Source organism: Lepeophtheirus salmonis, chromosome 4 (assembly GCF_016086655.4).
Source record: "Lepeophtheirus salmonis chromosome 4, UVic_Lsal_1.4, whole genome shotgun sequence".
Classification (NCBI taxonomy): domain Eukaryota; kingdom Metazoa; phylum Arthropoda; class Copepoda; order Siphonostomatoida; family Caligidae; genus Lepeophtheirus; species Lepeophtheirus salmonis.
Window position 1 is genome coordinate 41667803 of NC_052134.2, and position 25112 is coordinate 41692914.

Sequence of the window (25112 nt, forward strand, 5' to 3'; positions counted from 1 at the left end):
GTTCAATTTGGTTTCGAATATAATATAATGTAGTAGGAAAGGAAGTTCACTAGAGGTAAATAATATTGAAAACAACTAGGGAAAAGAAAATTCATTCTTTAGATTACAAATTCCAACAAAACGGCCAGCTAATAAATACACACGATTTACATCACTAATAATTAAACATGATTGTGATTCCTTTATATTAGTTTTCATTTTTAGTTTGATCGCGCCCTATTCCTTTATATTATTTATAAACAGAATAAACACATTGATATCATATAACGAAATATAAATATATTTTTTTGTTTTCTACTTTTTTTTTCATAGTTCATAAACAGTTCCTGAATTAAGTGTATCGACATCAAGAGGACCAAACTCTCTGATGATTAAAATTTAATTGTACAAAAAATAATTTGCTTTAACTTATCAATAAAAATTTACTTGTTAGAAATTAAGACAATCAAAATAGAGCATAAAGAATAGTGCAAAAAAATCACTCACATATATTACCATAACATTTGGGGCCCTGTTTGATTTTTTTTTACTTTACAAGCTATAAAGGGTAAAAAAAATTTAATTTCCAAAAAATATTCAAAAAAGTGAAAGGCTTAAGGGATGATTAAAAAGGATATGGCTACAAAAACTTCGCCTAGATTTAACAGCAAACAATTATTGTGCATTTAAACTCCCCCCAGTGCTTAGATAAATGAAATTTACTTAAAGTTTTATAAAAGTAATGAATTGTAAACTGAGAGATAATTTAAAGATATCCCCTAAAGATTTGGAAAGTTTTACAAGGACCAGTAATAAGAATAAGAGAGAACAAGACGTGCTGATATCCATTTCAAGTCCCATTTTAAGGACTGATACAGCTGTACTAGATATTGTGGTTATCCATGTTGACTAATGCTGCAAAGAAACATCTTTAAATACAGGTATACATATATGTGAAAACCTCCTGGGAAAAGAGCATGAACCTCATTAATTCACTTGAGACCTATAAAAAATGAAATAAAATTAATAGTAGGAGATTGAGATTAGTCCTTAAAGAAAATCAAAATTGTTATTTGAAAGATTCGTCCCTACATAATATCATTTTATAAAAAATTTGCCACAAATCATCCTCATCACACTTACTAGATGTGGTTTACAAAAACTAGACTCAAGTTGATGAATTGATAAATTGTGACTCCACTTGAATCAAAAATAAAATAAAATTTAGAATTGGTTGGTAGTTATTTAATTATTCCATTCTTTCTAAAAACATAGAATGTACTTGAGCTCACATTAATTTGTTCATAGCTAAATTAAAGGGAATAAGAATCCGGATCCCAATTTGTAAAGTATCTCATGATGGAGTCGAGCAGAATTAATATTTGTTTTTTCCTAATTTCAAATATTTTAGAATGTATCTCCTCTGAATATTCAATATCCAACAGGACTTTTTTAGATTTGAGTTTGACATAATTTAATTAATATAATCTTAAACAGTTTTAATGCTTAAATAATTGTAATTATATTACAATCACAAAAGTAGGCCATGCTCCGTTAATCCTTCACCCCCATACAAAAATGCATTCAAAACATTAAATGTTTCTCAATTCCTTCATTGAAATGAAACATTAGAGCTTTTTGGAATATCAATTTACTTAATTAAGATATTTTAGGTTCACTTATTTTTTACTGAGATATATTTAACATAAACTCATTAACTATCCTTCAAAATTTTATACATTCAGCATTCCTGTTCAAAGTTTTTCTTACACTTGAGATCAAAAAATCCTTAGGGTGCACCATTGGTAAAAATATTGATCTTATTTTTTTACAGCAGTAAAAATTTGGTATTACATATTGTTCATTTAAAAAAAAGAAGGGCATTGAATGCATTTAAGGAAGATCTCCCTTCATAAATAAAAACAGAAGAGTAGGAAAAAAGTAAAAACAAAACACAACTAAATAAGCCTTTAAAGTTAAAACTTAGTGCCCCATTTTTAGCACATATTCTAATTAAAATAATCCCTGATCTGTTTTTTTATGTATTAGGTATTTTTTATATAAAATATACATCAGCAATATAAATCAACATAATAATTGAATCTATTTCACTTCTCCAAAGATATTTAGTCATTACATTTTAACTTTCATTATGAACTCTTTTGGTTCTAAAAAAAATATTAACTAGCCTTCACTAGATAATAATACTAAAAGTAATATTTCAATACAAATCCAAACTCCAAACGAAACATAAATTCTTGAATTAGATGTTTTTGAAAATAAATAAATATTTGTGTTCAAACTGGATAAAAACTTACGTATACGGCCTACATTATTTATGATTTCTTAAACATAATTAGTCAGAACTAATGTTATCATGTAAGTGGTTTTATAATTGTAAAGTATTTTAATAAACCCACTATATTTTTTAGTAAGGAAATGTGTAATACACAAATACAATTACTTGTATGAACATATCATTTGTAAAATGTAGATAAATTACTCTTGAGTATATTAAATATTTATTCTTATTTGTAGGACGTTTAAAATATTGATAACTATGCTAATTATGCAGGCTAAAATTATATATCTTAGTTTGATTAGCCTTGAAAGGAATAATATTTGTTATAAAGTTAAGAGGGGAATCTATAATGACTTTTCTTTCAAATATATCTATCAAAACCAATAGTGTTTATGAAGTTTTTCAAGTTATTCGATATATAGCTGCTTCAGGATAAAAATGAACAGTCTTTCAAAATAATTTTTATTATTGTGGCTCTTATCAATGTATTAATGTCCTTTCTGGGAAATCTTATATTTACTATGCCATAATTTTTTTTTTAAATGTAATTTTATTTTAATTCTCCAGAACAATTTAAAAATTAGCCTAAATGGAACATTTTATGTTTGCTAATTAGGGTTGACCGATCATTTGATAATTGACAAACTTGCTTGATTATCAACACTGCGTACATATTTAATCACACTTGACACGTCAGCTTATTAAAAGAAAAAGATGATAATAATATGTAAAAAATAGTGGGAAGATTACAAAAATATATAAGTCTTCTAAGTCGATGAATGGAACCGGTAATACATATTTAAAATAAGTTTTCACATTAAATGTTAAGATTTCAAGAAATAAAATCAATCAAATTGTGTTAACGTAAGTATTTGAGCCAATATTTCTATTGAAATTCATGTTTTGTTCAATATACATGTTATTTAATAAATAATATTGATTAATTTCGAAGTAGATAAAATCATTCTTTCAAATAATTAAGCAATTGATGTTAAATTCCAATATCAATACAGAATTAACTCAATTTGTTCGGAATGAAAGAAACTATGATTTTGACTGATACTTTAGGATTTTTATAACGAAACTACTAACAATGGCTAGAAAGAGAAACATACTACAAGTTTTTATTTGGTACAATCCGATAACGCCTATATAAAACTAGAAATATTACTTTCTTTAAGAATTTGATATTTAAATTAATCATAGAAACCCCTTAATATAGCAACTACATATTAGAGACCTAACGATTATTGCTCCAATAGTTTTGATTTCCTGTTCATTTATAAATTATGTGGGTGTTTCCAAATCGAATCAATAACCCTCCCACCAAAAAATCCGTCCAATTATTTCATCATCATGGATACCATGCCAATGACGTCATCATCCTGATGAGATTGTAGGTATAAGCACATAATGATCATATTATTAATCAATACAAACCTTAATTAAGAACTTTATGTGTATTTAGTCTCGCCAAATGATTTAACAATGAATTATACATAAAGTTTTGTTGAACAAAGTCAACTTAAGTAATTTATTGTAATCAAAGGGAAAATGATGTTCCGAAGGGGTTTTTACGAATTTTGCAAGTTTTTCAAGGAGTGAAACTGAGAATCCTGTAGAAGGAGACTTTACAAGGTCGGCTTTAAGTCCCATATTAAGGGCTTACAATGATCAACTAAGTATTGTAATCATCCATATTTGACTAATGGCGGATTACCACATATATCATGCGTGTAGAATGTACTTCAACGGCCTCAAAGTTTGGGAAATTGTCCATATCTTCAGAAAAAATGATTTATTAAGGTTCAGGTTATATTCTTTAACTTTTTAAAGATCACTAAATTTACCATCAGAAATATGTGTGTTCCTTTGGGAAAGAAATATTCGTAATGATAATTATAGTATGAATTAGATGAAGATAAAACTAATACATTTGTAGAAGTAACTTATTGTGAATAATGTTTTCCCTTTTTTCCTCACAAAACATAAAAAAAATAAATTATGTAGTATTTTAATTTTGTTGAATTATTTAATTTTTAGATTGAAAATAAGATCCTTTTTCTTTAACAAACAATTGTTTAATTATTTTTCAAATTGAGTTATGTTTTGAGGCAGTGGCTCAACAGTTCTAAGAACTGATAATTTATAAAAAATATTTAATTAGTTCATAACTTTTTTAACATAAGATAATTTATATTAAAAAAATAATAGTTTTTTTCTGAATTATATGTCTGAACTACTGAAGTTTTGGAATTTTATGAGCATCAATTGTTTAAAGGGCTTTCTTATGACCATAGTTACTTGTCCACAATTTTGGATCGACTTTTAAAAACTCTTCTGGGATTTTCAGCTTCTGAATGATATTATTTTGTCTTGTTTCTAGAAAAGTGTTTTAATTTTAATTAATATATCGTTGTCTTAAATTTTGATCTTGTTTTCCCTTATTTTGCATTTAAAATAATATTTACTTTTCGGATACCAAACTGATTCGGCTGTCAAATAGATCCAACACAACAAACTCTTTAGATCAATACCATAACTTCTTCAAAAATGTTTCAAACTGCCATTTTTGATAGTACACTTTTTATTTTGTAATAATTTGGTAGTTATTTCATCGAATTCAAATAATTATATAAAGCATCTGAGGCTGTAGGAGAAGGTATCCATGCTTTCAAATATATTCAAATATATAATCTTTTTTTAGTTCATTTAACCTACGACTTAAATGATGAAATTTTTAAACTATACATCACTTTAGAAAAGCAAAAATTGTGTCGCATAGAACCGGATTACATAGACTTTGTTCCTGTTTTTTCATACTACCAAGAAATATTATTATGAGTTCCAAAAAATCTAACAAAATCATCTCTTGCAGGAATCCTTTGAAGATGTTCGTTGGCAAAATTGATAATTTATCATCGTATATTTCTCTATTTAAAATTCCAGACTCATACATAGTTGTATGTTTCGTTTGTCACCTTTTTTGGAGCAGAGCTATGCATTCATATTTTTTTCAACAATAAAATTTAATGATTCTGGGTAATCTTCTTTAATTCAAGATGATAATACAATAAAGGTCCCAAAGCTATTTGCGATAAAAACAATTCATTTCCAGTCAATTTGGTAACACATTTGCAAATAAGATATAACTTACTTTGAGATCGTGTTGATTTATCAATAGTGTCCTCTTTGCATTTTGAGTTTACACTACTTTTGTTGAATAAACTATGACTTTACTTATCTTTTCCGATATTAAAAAATATTCCAGTAATATATCTACTTTCGATCTTTGTTCAAACTAGTAACCGTGGTATTGAACTTGTAAGGAAAGTACAAAGGATTTGGTAGTGTTATTTGATACTAAATTTAGTATAACTATTATAATTAATAATTATAATACAAGGATTGCTCTAATCCGAATGGATTTAAATCGTAAACAAAAGTACTTCAAATCTGCATATGTATCAGAAATTATGCTTCATAGAGTGCAATTTGATATTTGGGGAAACTATAAAGGACCGATAAATGATACTTATTTTACATCCTAAATTAAGCTCAGATACAACCTAAACAAAGAATCAGTTTTTTGCAGAAGAAAAATTTAAAAAAATTGTACGCTACACGTTCAACATGTATTAGTTTGCTCTTCAACTATTTGCTTAGTAATTCACACAAAAAATATTTCTCTATCGGAATAATATGTCTCTTTCATAGAGTAAATAAAGTTATTTTAAAAATGTTATAACACTTAAAAAGTTGTATCGTAAACATTATTCAAAATAATTGGGAAATAAGTAACCTTTTTTGAAAAAATTGGCAATTTTCAAAACTTTGAGGCCATTGATCTACCTCTAAATATTGTTCAATTTCGGTCACACCTAGCCGATTGTAATTTTTTTATAAATAGAAAAGGATTTTCAACTGGCATTTTTTACCTTTCAACAAAACAAAAATATGACTGTGAACAGTGTAGAGTCTCTGGAAGGCAAAACGATATCTTAATATTCAAATGGTTGATCGACTTTTAAATCTCAGTAGTACGCCAACAAACTGTCAAATTGTTGGAAACATTATTTTTTTATTCAGCAGAGAAAAATAGCGATAGGATCGTATCAAAATTATGAATATAGTGATTATACTTTCTCAAAAATATATCTTTAATTACTCATATGTAAGTAATATTGGATTATGCCTATAAAAAACGTACTATACTCTATAATACTTTTATTTCATTGCCTATAAAAAAATAAAAATTGTTCATTTAAGAAAAAATACAACAATTTATCTCTTTTCCATTTGAAAAATAGTATTTACACAACTAGACTGAAGTTTATGTTATGATAACTTGTGACTCTATACGCAAAATACCGAAGAAAGTCTAATTTATAAACGAAAGAGTTTATTTTGTGTGATTTAAACAAAATATGCACTTTAAAAGACTCTTTTTGACCGAATTCTGGAGAAAAAACTGAAAATATGTACTTTCTTTGTCATTCTTTCAACAAACAAAAAAGACTATACTTCATTTTATAGTAAGTCTGTTCACAGCTCAATTTAAAAAAATCGAGTTTTGTCTTTCGTCCAGATAACATTTCGTAAAGTAGCTCACGATGAGATCCGAGCAGATTTACGTTTTAACATTTTCATATAATTTATTAGGTATCTCGTGAAAATATTCAATTTCAAAAAGGATTTTCTTGGATTTGAATTGGATTGGATTGGATTTCATTTAATTAATATCAATGTAAATCAATTTTTATTAAGGATACTTAAATAATAGCATTTATGTTAGACCTTTTAGTAAATAACGGTTTATGCTTAAATATATTAAAGAAATAAATTTAATAACTGAATCTTTCTTTATTATTGAATTAGTAAGAGTTCAGATTTCAATGGACCACCGGATAAGATATTTGTATATTGTCATTCATTAATACTTATTTTGTAAGCTTGAATTATTTGAAAGCTTTTTTTTAGTCCCTTTAAAAGTAATTATAATTTTGCGGTCATATTAATCTAAATTAGCTCGAAAATTATAAAATATGGACGTCTAATAAACATATAAAGTGTAAATATTGAAAAAATAAATAACTTAGAGATGAATCTATGACAATTTGAAGCAATATAGTGACTAAGCACCAATATGTTATTCAAAAGCATAGGTTTTGGTACCAAGAAACATCATTTCTAATCTTACTATCAAAGAATATCATTTTTTAATCGAAGATTTTAATAAATATTGGAGTATTCAACTTTTGTATGTTATTGAAGAAAAGGTGAATTGTGTATCAGTGAACGATAGGATAATGTTTGACAAAAAGTAAAGCGGGATAAAAAAATATAATATCAAATATATATACTTAATGAAACTTATAGAGTGTAAAATTCTAAAACATGTACTACATCTAATTATTTAAATAAAACCTCACAATTTTTGAACTGAAAAGTTATGGACCAAAAAATAAAATACACCAATTTGACCCCAAACTACTCAATTTGTTATGCTTATTCTCAAGAATTGACCTCATTGTTCCGAAAATCTATACAAAATAATCCTTGGTTGGTTGGTTGGACATTGAATAGTAACGACAGTATTAGAAAGCACTTTCACTTTGTACAATATTATTTATCACATTCTCCACCTCCTAGTCAATATCTTAATTAATCTGGAGATGTTTGATTTATTTTTGACCTTCTTAACACCGGAGTATATAAGGACTCAGATTATGTACTAAGGGGTTGTTTTTCTATTTTTCATTTTATTCTAGAGATCCTCCAATATCTTCCGTTTACATTTCATTAATTTCTTGCATGTAATTTTTCTGCAAAACCACGAGAAAGATCTACCGAGCTCTGTTAAAGTGGAGTTAAATCCTTTAAAGATACTGTTCTTGTATCACCTTCAGTACAGCACATGACATGATGTACAGCAATATAATTAGGGTTTGTTGAGATTAGACCTACTCTATCAACCAAAGGTTCGATCTTGCTTTGTCGCACATGTCTCTTCATATATACTTTTTCCGATTTAGTAACCAAGACGGAATTGTTGAGCCTTTTGTCGATTGACTTTGTTAGGAAAATATTCTTTCATGTGTTGTACAGTTGTCGTGGAGTTTAATAAATAACGTATTTTATGGAGAATATCTGGTAATACATACTAAATCCCAACAACCTTGATTTAATCCTCTCGTTCTTAACATAAAGGAACCCCTTTTCTAAATTATAACATTGTATATTTGAACTTGACCGTTTCTTGGGGGATAATAAGGAGTTGTTTTACTCATTTCAATTGCCTTTTCTAGTAAAAATTGTTTTAACTCTATAGACATGAACAATACTCCTTGGTCACTATGAATGTAAGACGGCATTCCAAACAGTGAAAATAATTCGGCAAGACGAATAATTACCGTAGAGGATGTCAAGTCTAGACATGGACATGCAAATGGATGTGTGAATATACATTAATGATTGTCAAAATGTATATCAGGGTCTGAGAATCACCGTGATTTGATAACTTTTGGTCGTCAATCAGGAGTTAAGTTTCTGACGAGAGTTGATAACAGGATTTTCATAGTAAAAAGACAAAATACCATTAGAAAATCGGTAGATAATTTTATCGATAAAAAATTGAAGGCTATTCTATGATAAGTAAAGCTTTAAATCTATCATTTTGTAATATTATAATGAATTTTTGTTTTAAAATCCGGAAAATTTTTTAAAGAGGCTATGCAAAATAAGTGTTTGGAATTATTAGCTTAAAAAGAGACTCAAAGGTAATTATAGATTTTTTGGATATAGCCCACAAATAAAGAATTTTTTTCCACCCAAAAAAGCATATTTTGGCAAAAATGAAGGCGTATACCTTATACAAGGAAAATCTTTTTGGATTCTCATGTTTCTTGGAAAAATAATAGCTTTTTATCAAAAAAAATATTCTATTAAGACTATGTAATTAATGTTGATGTTGCAATAATACTTTAAATTGGAAAATATTAGATTTGAAAGTATAATAAAACACCAAAGTATGTTTTGATCAGTGTAAAGCTAAAAATCACATAGTCTAAGTGAAGAGGGGCATTGTTCCTTTTTCCCGAAAAAAATAAAAGTTTTATTAGATCTGTTATATGCACTTACTTAAATTTCCATGTATGATCATTATCACCTTTATTATCTCCATTATCTCCAGTCCCAGGAATGCTTATTAATATTTCTTCTAAATATATTATCGATAAGTGGGCAACAAAGCATAACGTTGTATTCTTTTACCATTTAATGTTAGCTATCCAAAAACCCAACATTATCCGATACACTGTGAAAATAAAAAATCCAGGGCTCGAGGACAGATTCCGGTTATTTCTGTGAATTACAGCTACCCATTTGATTTTTCTATTTAGTCTTATCTTTCCTTAATCTATAAAAAGATAACTCTGATTTAAATACATATATATATTCGCGCAGTCGATTGCAGAACAGCTCTTTACACAGATATGTGTTTAAAAGCAAACTATGTGTTCTAAAATTAGTTCTTATTTAGTATTTTTGCCAACCAGAGGGAATAATCTTTTGAAAGGTTCCGTTTGTGACGTTAATTATATAATATTAATAAATATGATTTCATATAACATATTATTTGTTATAATTTAGATATATTATATACGTAAACATATTTACATGATGGCTTTAATGTACTTAGATATGTAAAAATATATATATATATATTATTTGCATTTCAAACGCTTAATCTTAATTATATTTTTCACTTTCTTTATGCATTTATTTTTGAAAATATATATTTATTTAATTCTTCAAAAAAAAAATATTTTGAAATCATTTCAATTTTACACATCTGCCTTGATAACTTTTTTAATATCTTAAAGCGAGTATATATAGGACATACATATAAGATATTAATAATAAATGTATTGAGTGTAAATACTTAACTTGCCTTTATATTTAAGCTTAGATTATGAAGTTTGATTGATTAATACCTAAGCAAAGAAAAGTTTAAATTTATTTTAAGCCTTCTTTATTTAAATAGAAATAATAATCTTAGTCTTCAATCAGGATATTATTAAGATTGAGTTGTTTTGATTAGCTATGCATAATATTTTCCTTCGGCTCTATTTAACAATAGTTTATTCACTTTAAATGAATAGTTCAAAACCCATTGAGCCTTATTCAATATTATGATATGGCTCTAAAAAATAAATATATAAAAGAAGGTAAATTATTAACTTTTTAATTCATTTTGCATCCATCATCTCAAAAAAAAAGCTTTGACAGTTTGTTGTAACAAAAAAAGTCTAAAAATTGTATTAATGAAGTTTATATACAATGTTGTTTTTTTGCATTTTATGAAGAATGAGGGAGGAAAATATTTTTTTTGCAAGTAGTGAATATGCTTTATGTTGCAAGAAACAGAGAAATAGTTTGTGATTTTGAAAATTAAAAGTTAGTTGGTTGAAATAATATAAGCATTTTTTTTGTTATTGTCTGACATTGCAGATATGCTTCATGCTTCTTTTCAAGAGAAATAAAAACTGCCTGAAAGTAAATAGTTAATACGTTACCATCTAAAAGTAACTGGTTGTTACGTTACTATTCTTTCCATTGTAGCATGGGTATGTTTACTACTAACAATTTATACAACACTGCAAGGAAAAGGAAATTTGATTTCATATAAAAAAAAATGTAATTTCATCATGTTTAAAAGCATGTCACTATTTTCTCGTTTCAAAATTGATGACTATTTTCTTCGCAATGCTCTATCTTTATGCTATAGTAAGGCTACTTACATCAAATTCAGAAAAATAATTTAATGCTTAGGACAGTTAATGATATGGCTGAGAGAGCAGGTAAGTTGACGAAAGACTTTCATGGTTTAATTACAGCAGATGAGGAACAAGAGCAACTTCTACTACGTTGCTTTCATAAACACAAGAAAATATATACTGACTGTAAAATATAAACACTTAAAAGAAAATATATCCAATCACAGTAATTTATCGTGTTATTAAGTAAAAATTTACGTAATATAATAAATAGAGACTTGTTATTTATCAATTCTGAAAGATAAACTCAGTATCATCACTTTATATGGAGTAGGGTGGGATGAAAACACGTTTTATGAAATTACTTGGAGATACTTCAAATTCGAGAGACCAAAGTTTTACAATCATGGAATTGACTTTCAGCTTTCGTTGGCCCCTGTTATTGTTGTTTTAGATTATTTTGATTTGAGTAGCTGAGATCAAATTGGAAAAAAGGGGGGCGTATGAATTTTTGAAAAATTATTTTTGATTTTATGGGACACCTTAATAATATATGCTTACAACTAAGTAATATTTAACTTGACTTTGGTAAATCAATAATCAGTACAGCTTGTAGTTGATACTACATAAAGATTCTCTTACGAAAGGGGCACGACGGTTGAAATAATTATAGAACAAAAAAAACATGTTATTATAATCAACTCATCCACTCACAGAACCTTGATAAAAAAATATATTAGTAACTAAGGATGGTACAAAATAAAAATGTAATTTTCTTTTATAAAAATTCCAATGAATTGACACATAAGATGAGTTTAACACATTAAAAAAAAATTCAACTTATCGCAATACAAGATTAGAATTTGTTTTCCATTGATATGTATTTCGCCTCTTTCTTTGAAGTCTATAATTATTGATATACTGGGGATAACATTTTTTCAAAATGAAGGAAAAAAGGTTTAAGGTGTATAAACGAGTATGGCATTATCTAGATAATACTAAATGCTACTTTCTTATATTTTGTAACACTATGTGACGAAAGCTGACTTTCCGAATGTGCGATGAAGTTTCCTCAATGTGAAATATCCTTGCAGTGCATTTTGTATCGCAGTAAATGAAGTAGGATGAACTTTCCTCACCGTAAGATATCCTTTCTTTGCATTTTCATCACAGTCAAGGAAATAGAATGAATACTCTGACGGTGAAAAGAGGGAAATACATTGTCTAATGTAATTTTTGTATAAGCCATTCTTTCCTAAAATGTGAGTCAAGGTGAAATAGTGTGCTCCGGAGAATAATCCAAGGAGCCGGTAATTTCATGTGATTTACTTACATAATATTTAAAAATGACAAATTTTGTTAAATGATGGAGCCATATGTTTTTTATTTCATTATTGTGTACTGGGATGAAGGTTTTTGAGAAGCACTGGTGTACACATGTTAACACTCTGTACATAAGATTGAATAGAAAAGAAGACCAACCTTTCTCATATGAAACTCTGATTATAACCTAGATTAGTCACTATGAAAAAGCAAATTTCCTTGTTATACTCAAAGGTGGAATGGGTGGCTGTGAAGTTTTCGTACCACAGGTGTATTGAAAATATATTTACGTTATCAAAAAAAGGAAAATAAATAATATAGAATTAAAGTGTTGAGCATCTTTCTAGTTACAAAATAGAATTCACATAGCTCTAAAGATTATTTATTTTTTAAATTGTTTCTGCTTTCTAAACCTCCTACATTATTGTCATGTTTTATCTTTTAAGATAACAATTTGTTTTATTAAATGGGATTAAAAGATTTGGATTTTGTGTGTTTTGTCTGCCCTCTTTTTGTTTTTATTATTATTTTGCCTCCTTCAATATAGATGTTATATTCTTATATATTTTTGTTGTATATGTTACTACACCATTAATAAATAGATTAGATCAAAGTGTAGGGGTATAGATTTTTATTAATTTTATCAATTAATTAATTATTATTTTTGAAAAACAATATCTTTTTTTAATGGGGCACGGTGTTACCTCAGAACTTTTCAACAATTATTATAGAATGATTACACTGTTCGACAGCAAAAATAGATAAAGAACAGCATATGCTTCACTTAGTAGAATTTAGTCCCCTGATCCCAAATATGACCCCATTTTTTCTCTTTCGTGGCCTTCAGAAAAAGGCCATATATTTTTTGCTATTTTTGACTATTTTAAAGGTTCAATGCTTTTTTAAAAGATGAATGTAATGTGGGCCTCTGTATAAAATGCTTTCTTCCATTTCATCAAAAATAAATATTTATTGGACCACTGTGACTAAAAAGAATAAATTTATGAAGAAGAAAGGTGTATACCTTAATATGCCTGGATATGCCTATAAATCATATGTGACCTAGAAGTCAATGAATGACTATACACAATTCAAGGAATATTTTGTTTCCTTGGTATTTTATTGATTCATAACTAAAAATACTATGTTCATAATTATTTATACCTCTGTTTCCCCATATGTTTTGATAGCCAAAAGCATAGCCTTGGTTTTTTATAACTGCCTCTAAACGATTTTTGTACGATTCCACAAGCTTTGTGTATGTGGCCAGTAGAATATTGGCCCACTCTCCCTAGGTATAGGCCTCAAGCTGGGTTAGGTTGGTTGGTTTTCTAGAGATCACTCTTGTCTTCAAGTCTCGCCACAAATTCTCGTTAGGATTCAAGTCTGAACTTCATCTTCCTTCTTCATGATTCCTTGAACCTTGACGAGTTCCCTGTGCCACTGCAAGAGAAGCATCCCTGTAGAATTATGCTACCACCACCTTGTTTAATGGTGGGGCAGTTTTCTTTGGCTTGTATATTTCTCCTTTCTTCCTGCATACATACTGCATATCTGTATGGCCAAATAGCTCTAATTTCGTCTCATCAGAACAAAAGACGGTTAACCAAAAGCTAATATCTTGCTTCAAATAACCTCTAGCAAAGGCCAGGAGAGAGTTTTCATGTTTTTCCCTGTGCAGTGGTGTCTTCCGTGGCCTACATCCATGGATACATCCTCTGTGCAAGACTCACTCGATGGTGAACCATGACACTTTAGTTCCTGCCTAGCCAAACGTTTCCATTATAGTCTTAGTTGTTGTCCGGGGGTTCTTGTTGACCGTTCAGCTATAGTATTCTGGCAAGTTTGGTGGACAACTTGCGCTTCCTTCCACGCCCACTGAGGTTTCTAATAGTATTGAATCTCTTGTGCTTGTTAATTATGCTCTGGACGGTCGCCACAGGGACATCATACTGCATTAAAATGCCCTTGTAATCTTTTCCTTCAGTGTAGGCATTCACAAGATGCTGACGCAGGTCCTCAATAAGCTCCTTCATCTTGACCATGATGATCATAATTGGAGTCTGACGAGACAACTATATATTAGGTACACTATCTATACCTTTCTTTAAAGTTGCTATTTCTTATCTTATTTAACATTTGGCCATCAAAGGAGGTATTATTCTATTAAGATATCTTGAATGAACTAGAATACAAAGATAAACAGGTTATATAAGTTTTAATTTACGTTATTGTTGAGGGTGTTAATAATTTTGAACATAGCATCATTTTTTGGTTATCCCTCAATAAAATACCAATGAAATACATATAATTCATAAACAAACTTGACAAACATGCATTAGTTTCATCACAAAAATGAAAAATCACAAAAATTAAGAGGGGTATTAATAAGTTGGACAACTTTATGCAAATCCTATTGGCAGTAGTAAGCCATTTCCATGACTTATATTTCCTGGAGTATTAAAAGTAATATCATCCAAAACAAGACTTCCCGATAAAGCATGATGAGTGCTATATAAATACTTTTGAGCTGTACTCAATTATTGATAATCTGTTAATGCAAGAGAAACTGAAATTGAAAGAAAAGTTTCACATGTTACAAAAATTTTCCTACGGACCAACAAAAACCACGGGAATCAGTTTTTTTCCATCTATCTCTATAATTAAAATGTGCAGAGGAAGCTTCTTTGAATACATTGTACACATCAAACTAGTAGAGAGGTTTTTGGGGATATTCTTCCAAAAACTTTATAACTCTGCCTTTTTACCCTGTATTGACATTTGTACCATCACATCACAATATCTACAATTGAATTTAATGAAATGGTTGTTTTGCTTAAAAAGCTAATAGTTCAATCACATAAGCAACAAGCTTTTCTCCAGTATTTGGGGTAAAATGTCCTAAATATTTGCTATTCAATTCCAAAATCAAGGATTCGTGCTCTAGAATTTTTTTTTTTTGTAGAACTTATCAGCTACATTATTAAAAGATCCAGTATGCTTATTACTGACAAAGTAAAATAAAATCTAGTCTTACCATATCAATGTGTTACCTAACTAAAGAAGATAAAACTATTGAAAAGACATTCAGGAAAGGTGTAAATGAAAACATTGACGTCAAAAACTTCCTTTTTGGCCCGCCTTTGTGTATATGGATATTAAGGTTTTGAAGGTCTGATGAATTGTAATACTCGAATGTCAAATTATACCTAATCGATACAATTCCATCTGACCCATAAGGGAAGATGAATCTTACTTTCTAAAGATCCGGCAAATCTATTAGACGTATATGCTTTATCTATATAAACTAATTTGAAGTGGTAAACAGATGAGGAAACTAAAATATAAAATTTAACATTTGTGACTAAAATACATGATTTTATTGTTTGTTAATATATTTCTTTACCAGAAAACATTTTTTAGCTGAACTACTGTATTTATTCATAAAGGGCAAACAAGAAAGCATACATTAAAATATAAGTATGTCATAAAGAACAGATTAGTACTTTACTTCTACATACATGCATAACGTTAATATAATTAATTAAATAAGACAAATCTGTAAAAAAATAAAATGAAGAAAAGTTTGGGAGATAGAAAGAAAATAACCACCCATACAACCTATTAAATAAGGCAACTTATGATTAAGAAAAAAATCAATAATGCACATCAAAATTCATTTATTCTTTGCAAAAATATATTATGATTTCAAATGTATTCTTATATTTTTTATGTAATGATCTAATCCTGAGAAAAATGCAATTTAAAAGTAAAAAAAACTACCATATTTTCAAGATTTTTTTAAAACAAAATACAAATTTAGGTATAGAATAGTTTTTAGAAAAATTAACTTTATTTGGAGCATAAATAGTTAAAGGTTTATTGATAAAAGAGTGTTGGCATCGTTGTAGAGTAATATTATCTATTTTGTGAAAGTAACGGGTTATTTTTTTAGCTTCTTCTTTACTTAAGACTTGAGAAATTTAGTTAGCCATTTATAATGTCCTCATGATTGGTCTTATACAAAACTTGTGAAATACTAAATGATTTTTCTTTTTGGGTTCAAATTATCAAAAATAATAAAAAATATAACAAATAAATATTTTGTACCTAAACTATTTCTCAATAATTCATTGTTTTTTGATGAACTTATTTGAAAGATAAGCTTCTTTGAATTTCAGTTCTAATGTGAAACTAAATATTGCTTTAAATTCAGATTCATCAAAACAAGAAAAGACGGTTTTAGCATATATTCAAGGCATGGTTATGCAGTAAAACACACTGCAAAAAGAAATATGAATTCAAATGTAATTTTAACAAATAGTTCAGATTTACTTTGTGTATTAAACATCTAATTAATCTGAATGTTTAACAAACTTTCATTTTAACTTATTTGTTATCTTGAATCGATAATTCGGTTGATCATTTGACTAATGCATAATTTAAAATGTTGAGATCTTGTGTGCACAATGGGATGTACTGACTGTTATTTAGAAATCTTATTGAAACTACAAGATGTCCATTGTAAGAAAATTCGTAAATATTAAAATCTGGGAATATGGTCAATTTGTAATAATTTGGCTACAAATGTTTATGTACACAAAATACTTCGAACAATACTAAGTTTAAGACATTCATTGTTAATTGACATTTGTCAAGTTTTAAACTAAACAATAAAAAAGTTTGGTGAATATTTTTTTTATATGGAACATAACATACCTTAAGCGACGTTATTCAGAGTCTTTTATGGAATAATATTTGATATGCAACTTATAAAAAGAACCCTTTTTGTACAAAGTTTAAATAACAGTATTTAAAATCTCATATCATGATTTTGATTTTGGTATCAAATTATGTTTTTTGGGGTGAAGAGCTTGAATTTGATGGTAAAATCAGTGTAAAAGTAATAAAAAGGAATGATTGTTTATATCTTTACGTCTCAAGAAGCATATCTTTTGGGGCCCAATTCGAGGATGAAGAATTGCATGATTTTTTTTTCTTTTTTATTTCTTCAAGAGTTCCATATTCAACTAAAAAATGTACTTATGTTAGTTACTTCCTTCAACTTTAGTTCAATTAGTGTTAATTTAACATAAAAACATTGAAACCCATTGCTTTTTATTAGTTGTACACTGATTATACCAAAAATTCAAACTCCTCAACACAAAATACATTTAATTTGATAACAAAATCATACTTGTATCGTAAGTATGCCCCCTAAAATCAGTTTTTAAATATCTGAACGCCATCTAGCAGTTAAGATAGAAAAAAATGCCATATCTTGCTAACCGGTTGGCCAATTTTAAATATATTTTTTTGGGAATAGAAGTTTAACATAGGTATATTGCATATGTTGAAATATATCAAAAAATTAACATTAAATTTGCATGGTTGAATTAAAGTTGATGTAAGTAACTAACATAAATACACTTTTTAAGGAAATATGGAACACTTGAAGCAATCAAAATATTTTTTTATTCAAAATTTAGTAAAATCCTTCATCCTCAAATTGGGAGCCAAAGAAATGCCACTAAAACATAAAAATATTGAAGATAATTGCTTTTTCAAATTTTTACAGTAATTATAACACCAAATTCAAGCTCTGCGCACCAAAAACATATAATTTGATAACAAATCATACATCTATCATAAATATGACCTCTAAAGTCAGTGGTTAAAGTTTTCCAATATCTGAGCGCCACCTAATGGTTAAGTTTTAAAAAACAGCCATATCTTGCAAACCGGTTGGCCGATTTAAAATTTTTTTTTGGAACTGTAGGTTTAACTGCAAACAAGCCATTTTTAAATATTTTTTCCACATAATTCAAACATGGGTATATTGCATTTATTAAAATAAAATGGAAATACCATTTTGAACATTTTCTATAAAATAGGTATTAAACGCATAAAGCTTAATGGCATCATTGTTCCTAAACAAGCTAATATAAAAATTAGTTAAAAATAAATAAAAATACTTTTCACATAGTTTTACATTTCTGGAATACTTTGTTTGTTGAAATTAAACTATATATTTAGAAGATATTACAATTAAATTTTTGTGAACATCCCATTTTTTATTAAACTGCAAAAAAAAGAAACTCTCCCTATAATCTGATTGTAAAAATATACATTACAATTAGGCAACTAATAATTTACTAACATAATACATTTCAGAGATTTCAAAACTTTTGAGCCATTTAATCTAAAACAACTCAAAATAGAAGATACCATTAGATACCTATTTTTGTACTTCATATAAAATTTTATATTAGCGAAAACATACCTTACTTGATTCATAATCCACCTATATACATTTCCAACAATTTCATCATTTTAGATTTATGAACTGTTATCTACTTCCAATAATTTAAAAAGGAAAATAGTCTTCCTTTTTTTCATTTATTTTTCCTCTTTATATATTGTGTAATTTATGTTGAATTTGCATAAAGTTGAGTACAGAAAAACACATGAAAAAATATGTGAGCAGTAGGGGGTATCACGGGAGCCAAAAATTGAGCTATCACACATTCTGACTCCACAAAAGTTGTAAATGGTAAATAAAAATCTGTTTAATAAAAAAAATCCCTGAGAAAAAAATTACCCCCCCCCCCTTTTGGTCCGGAAAGGTTTCTATATGAAGTAAAAAAAAAATTATCAAATATTTTTTTTTCTTATTTATAAAAAAGCTTTATGTACTTTAAAAAATGATATTGCACGATATGTAATTTTTTACTCAAGTTAAATCCCTTGCTTCTACAGAGAAATAAACGTTGCACAGCTCCGGATTTAGTGCTATAATAGACGAAAAAGATAAAAATTACTTATGAAAAAGAGAAAATTCTGCCATACCAACTTTACCAATATCTTATTTAAAAAATTTCTATATAAGTTAGTGTATAATAACGTAGTGTATTAAGCAATTCATAATTCCTAATAAAATAAACTATGAGTCAAATCATTTCATAAATATGATTGATGGGTCTAAGATAGTAATTTCAGTTCCTCCAATCTCACAATATTGGTGAGATAAAGAATCTATGAAAGCAAAGAATGAGCCTTTGAAATTGGAGAAATATCCATGTCATTCCCAATCTGTAGAAAGGCAGTGAAACTAGTTTCAGAGGCTTCCTGTAAGGTTTACAGATATAACCAAAGACACGGATACATTTTGCCAACTTTAAAATCAAGAAATAAACTAAGGAAATTTAAAACTAGGTGTCAGTACCCAGTTTGATATATTTACATATAATATGTTTAAAAATAGCATTCAGCAAAGATTAAGGATAATTATCTACATTATTATATACTAACTTATATAGAAAAAGAAAAAAGATATTTCAATAAGTAATTTTTATCTTTTTCGTCTATTATCGCACTAAATCCGGAGGCACGCAACATTTATCTCGCTGTAGAAGTAACTTTAGCAAAAAATTACATATCTTGCAATATCATTTTTTAAAGAACATAAAGCTTTTTTATAAATAAGAAAAAAAAAGTTTCTTCATAATGATTTTTTTTACTTCATACAGAATCCTTTCGGACAAAAAAAAGGGGGCGGGAGGTTAAATTTCTTTCTCTTGTATTTTTTTATAGTAAAATGGATTTATATTTACCATTCGCAACTTTTGAGGGGTCAAAATGTGTGATAGCTCAATTTTGGGCTCCCGTGATACCCCCTAGTGAGCAGTGACATTATTAAAGTCTTCGAAATAGTCACTGAATTGATGAATTGATAAACATTATGATGAACCAAACTAACATTTATGCCCAACAAAAGGACCAAAGTTCACAATAAAAATGAGCAAAATGAATGTATTGTGCAAGAAAAGGATAAAAATATATAATCTATATTAAATGTACTATTTGTGATTTACATTTATTTAAAAGAAAAAAAGGGTACGTTTACTAAAAATCTGCCATCACCATTTTCTCTTTCCAATTATTATTCTTTCTCTCTCTCTCTTTCTATATCAAGAACTTTTTTTCCCTTGACTCAACTAGATATTAATCCTAAAGTAATATCATATATTAAAATGCATCTTTAGTAAACGTACCCGAAAAAAATTACTTCAATTTTACAAACCTTGTGTCATTTTTTTGTAGAATAAATGCTAAAATAATTTGTTGAGTATGCCAAAATACTACTGTGCAACAGTATCATCTATATATGTTTTTGTCAAATAGAATATATAATAAATTTACTCAAATATATATAAAATTTGAAAAAATAAATAGATAAAACTGAGCGACACACCCTAGAGTAAGAAAATGATAAAATATAACATAAAGAAGTTATGAACGATTTCAACATTTTGCATCTTACTTTAAACTTGAGATTATCACTTTTAAGTTATTAAAATTTAAGACAAAATGGCCTTTTTCTTTAGGAGTATACAATTTCCTAATGGTTTCTAATAATTATTATATTCTGTCTCTGAATGAAGACAAAAGCATTCACCTGTATTTTAATCTTAGAAAAGATATTACTTTAAAAGTTATTAGCTATTTGAAAAAGTTTGTTATATCATAAATCTGTTGAGGTTTTTTATATTATAAAACTAAATAATCCAAGGATAAAAAAATTCGTGTTTCTACCAGTTTTTAATTTTAAAACTTGAAATGTAGGGAATAACATTAATCACATACTAATTAATATTTCAAAATAAATCTTCATTTTTTTATTAATACTTGCTCCAGTTTCTTTAATCCCAAGATTATTTAAACATGATCTTTAAAACCTTCAAAGGATCCTTAATATTATATTTTTTTAAACGAAACTTCGAATGTATAAGTTTTGAAGCTTTTTTGGAAGTTTTCGTTCCCAACATGAAAAAACATTTTTTGATCCAGAGATATTTTTTTATTACTGTTATTTGCTTATATTCTTGATGTTGAAAATAAGTATCAGTTAATAAAATACACCAAAAAGATCAAAAATGAATCAGTAAACAACAAAAACAACATTTCATAACACGTAAAAACTTGTTAGAAATTTAAAAGTGCCAAAGTAAAACTTACGTAAACTATTTTTGATTTACCATTCCTCTGCCTTTATCTGCCTGTTATCCGAAAGGAACTTGTAGTAAAATCTATTTATCCCAAACTTTCAAATACTCTACAGGACAACCAATCTACTTGGAGAATTTATGGATAATAATCATAGAGAAAAGGATTTTCATTTATTTATTACATATAACACTAGGTAGGAAATAAAAGTCCTTCTTTATGGAATGGAAATAAACACAATTAATATGGTGTAATACATATACACTATACAAAATTGTTATTCATTATTTATGTGTCATATATAGTTTAGTTTATTGTGCTAAGTCCCTACCACAATTTCTCCATTCTCGAAGTTTTAAAGATCCTGAACTCTACGATGCAATTTTTTCTTCAACTTTTATTTCGTTTCCCTCACTCAAAACATCAACTCCCATTAACCCCAAAAAAGTTTTAATTACTCATTTGGATTAATTTACCCTTGTTCCCCGATCACTTCTCTACATGATTGAGCAATCCTATCGGGAAGTTAGTATTGTTCATAAATAAGCTTGAGCCTCTTATCAAATATGAATTTTGGGTATTTGAGGTTTTAGGGATATTATTATTTTTTTATTTACTTCAAATAAAATTCGATATTAATGAAAGTCTTTTGATTAGAACTATCTTTGTATATTCTTTCCCTTTAATCCTCGTAACTCTAAAATAGAGCCCCGAGCTAGATAAAGTATATTTAATATGTAAATATAGACAAGAAGAATGAATTTTTTTAAAAGAGCATACAAAAAATATACTTTATTTTCCACACAGTTTAAAAAAATGACCAAGAAATGTTTGATCTGATCTAAAAAAAAAAAAGGTCATATATGAAATAAAACAAATATTCATTTACTTTATTTGATAAAAAACAATACAAAACGAGATATTTTTATTTTCAAATCGAAGAGAGGGTAAAGGCACTGCAATTTTTGGAAAAATGAAAAAAATTTCAAATTTAAAAAAAAAGCACATTAAAACAAGCTCTGATATGGTCTAATGAAATATATGCCTTATAGAAACTTTGTAATGAAACATAAACACATATACTAAACATAAATGAAAGTTAATTAAATTTAGGAAAAATGATAAAAACACGTATTATAAAAAAATATACACGTAATATAAAAAAAACTATTTCATTAAATAATTTATTCTATAATATCAATTAGTTATAATCCTAAGAAAGGTGAATAAATCTGTAAAATCATTTTTTGTTTCTCTTACTATAGTCAATGTGAAAAAAATCTCCAGTTTTTACCTAAATTGTAATTTTGTTTTTTTCAGATATAAAAAAATTAACTTTCAATGAAATGTTGGATTCGTAAAAATAAAGTTTGTACAAATTTGTCTAGAGATTCGTTTGCATATAAATTAGACTCATAAAAATTGATGTGAATTGAAATATACATCTGGGAGGGCCCCACATGTAGGGTTCCCATGGAAGAGGGCGATACTAGAAGCTGAAGGTAAAAAGTATCCAGACCGTTTACAGTAGTCGCCGATGAGAGAAATGAATAGCGTTCCGAATAAATCACGAAAATCAAACTGACTAGCTATAGGCTTAGGGACCCCAATCGAAGGAAGTGAGCTGATTTCCATATATCCAACTGAAACATTTAAGAATAATTTATGGTTAGTAACAGTGGAAGATTTGTTAAATCCAAAAGAGGTTCATCCTCTATTAGTGATGCTGAAGTATCATCTCCAGCATTCAATCCAAAATGGAAAAAAAAGACAGGGACCCCTTCAAGGTGCCCACATGTACTATCATGGACAACAACTTTTGTCAAGACTACACAGACAAATTTGAAGAGACTGCGAGGGAGACAATAAGAGAACGTGTTTGGGATCTTATCCTTACACCAAAACAGATGTACTTGAAATATCGTATTTTGTCTTTTTCAAAGAATGGCTCTTCAAGGACGACAGGGCAATCTGGTCATAAAGCCGAGTAGAAATAAATACCAATTAAATTGAATGAATTAAACATACATCATTTAAAAAAAACTATTCCAAACTTTCAACAGGACTCTCCCAACTTGGTTTATGGGTAAATTTAGATCTCTATGTGACTCATTTATGATAATCTTGATCTTATAGCAGCAAAAAAATCATAAGCAAACCATTTCAAAAATTGCTAGAGAAGTAGATGTTGATAAATGGTGATAATTTTTATAGTCCTTAAAAACTATTAAATCTAGGAATATTATTATTCATTCTTATCAAATGAAATTTTTTAGTATAGAGGAGGCTTGGTTTCTCGAACAGTCCGGTATACTCGTGGAATCAATTACACGGAATATTTGATAGTTAAATCATAGGCTTATATATTAAATACATTGAATCACAGAGCTAGCCTAGTTTTAATAGTTTACTAACCATTCTTCATGTAATTATAGCAGTAGGTATCAAATACAAAATACTATATTTGACCTAATGGAAAACAGATCTTAAATTCACTTATTTACTTTTTAGTTAATTTGTAAAAATATATATTGTTTCAGCATAACGTTGACAAAAAATATGGTCCTTCATTGTATGTATGTATATTGTACATACAAAGACTGAAATGGTCAAAAATGATTGAAAAATGTTTTTTAATTTGATTTAATAGATGGTAAGAAGTAAATATTAAATCAAAAATATTTTGGACAATAAATAAATCTGTTACTTATAGTAGAGTAGCTATCATAAACCTCTTGTATAGAAAATAAATGTCAAACATATATCCTTTTAAGTAACATAAGTTTTATTACGAGTATGTTTTGATATTGAGAAAGACATTTTTTCACGAAATAGGAATGTTCTTTAAAGATGATTTTAAATGATTCTGTAGAAAAAATAAACACATATCAAATGTCTATAATGCTTCAATTAATCTTGGCACCACCTTGAGCTCAATCAAGATGTAAAGAGAGCTGGTAATTCTCCAATTTCCTCTTACTCAAATACAGTTTGAAACAGTTCATTAGTTAAATCAGATAAAATAGCATGAATGTATGTATTTTGGGAGGTGAAACAGTGAACATTGCAAAGTATCAGCTAATTTGGTGGTAACTTTATAGGTAGAAAAAAATGGTGTTCGTAGGAAATGAATCCGTGTCTTCTTTACTACTGGATACATTACATACAATTTATTGATATACTGTCACTTCCGATAGATAAAGAGTCCAAACAGTCGAAATTTTGTATCTTGTATTTTTTTAGAAATCTTATAATTAGTCATAAATTATGTCTCCTTTTTCAAAATATATCTTATTAACCTCATAACCCCCCTCCCGAGGCGATTGATTTTTTTTTCATAGAAAATCAAATCTTAAAGAACAAAATACTTGAAACTTCGCCGACTCCTCTAAGTTTTGGCTCCGGTAAAATATTTGTCAAATAATGGTCATGCACCACTTGGCCTTCCTGCCTATCTATAACTGTTTTGAAAGGAGATATCATGGTTGAAACCCCTTATCATATGATATTCAGCTTTCAGATAATTATTATAACAAAGATCCTTCATTAGGGTATTTTTAAAACATTTCTATGATCCAATAGCAATTTTACATAAATTATAATAAGGCGTTTTACCATTGAAGTAAACCATTATTCCTTGCTTTTTCAATTCTGAGTTAATGGAAAAGAACAACAGTGCCTATTCGATGGAATGATGATGAAAATAGATGTAGGTATATAAAAAA

The 25112-nt window shown here is 27.9% G+C and overlaps 1 long non-coding RNA gene across 5 annotated transcripts; it reads right to left on the reverse strand.

The window, feature by feature from the left end:
• Positions 1-81: 81 nt before the first annotated feature.
• On the reverse strand, positions 82-12058 carry LOC121115957 (uncharacterized). Of its 5 annotated transcripts, none has more exons than XR_011779845.1 (4): positions 11083-11902; positions 10233-10938; positions 9422-9698; positions 82-982 (listed from the first exon to the last, which is right to left on the reverse strand). It is a non-coding gene; the product is annotated as an uncharacterized lncRNA (long non-coding RNA). The 5 variants fall into 5 exon arrangements; XR_011779843.1 differs by having other exon boundaries at positions 10233-10275; positions 10858-11900; XR_005863734.2 differs by lacking the exons at positions 10233-10938; positions 11083-11902 and adding an exon at positions 11911-12058.
• Between the last annotated feature and the right edge of the window lie 13054 nt (positions 12059-25112).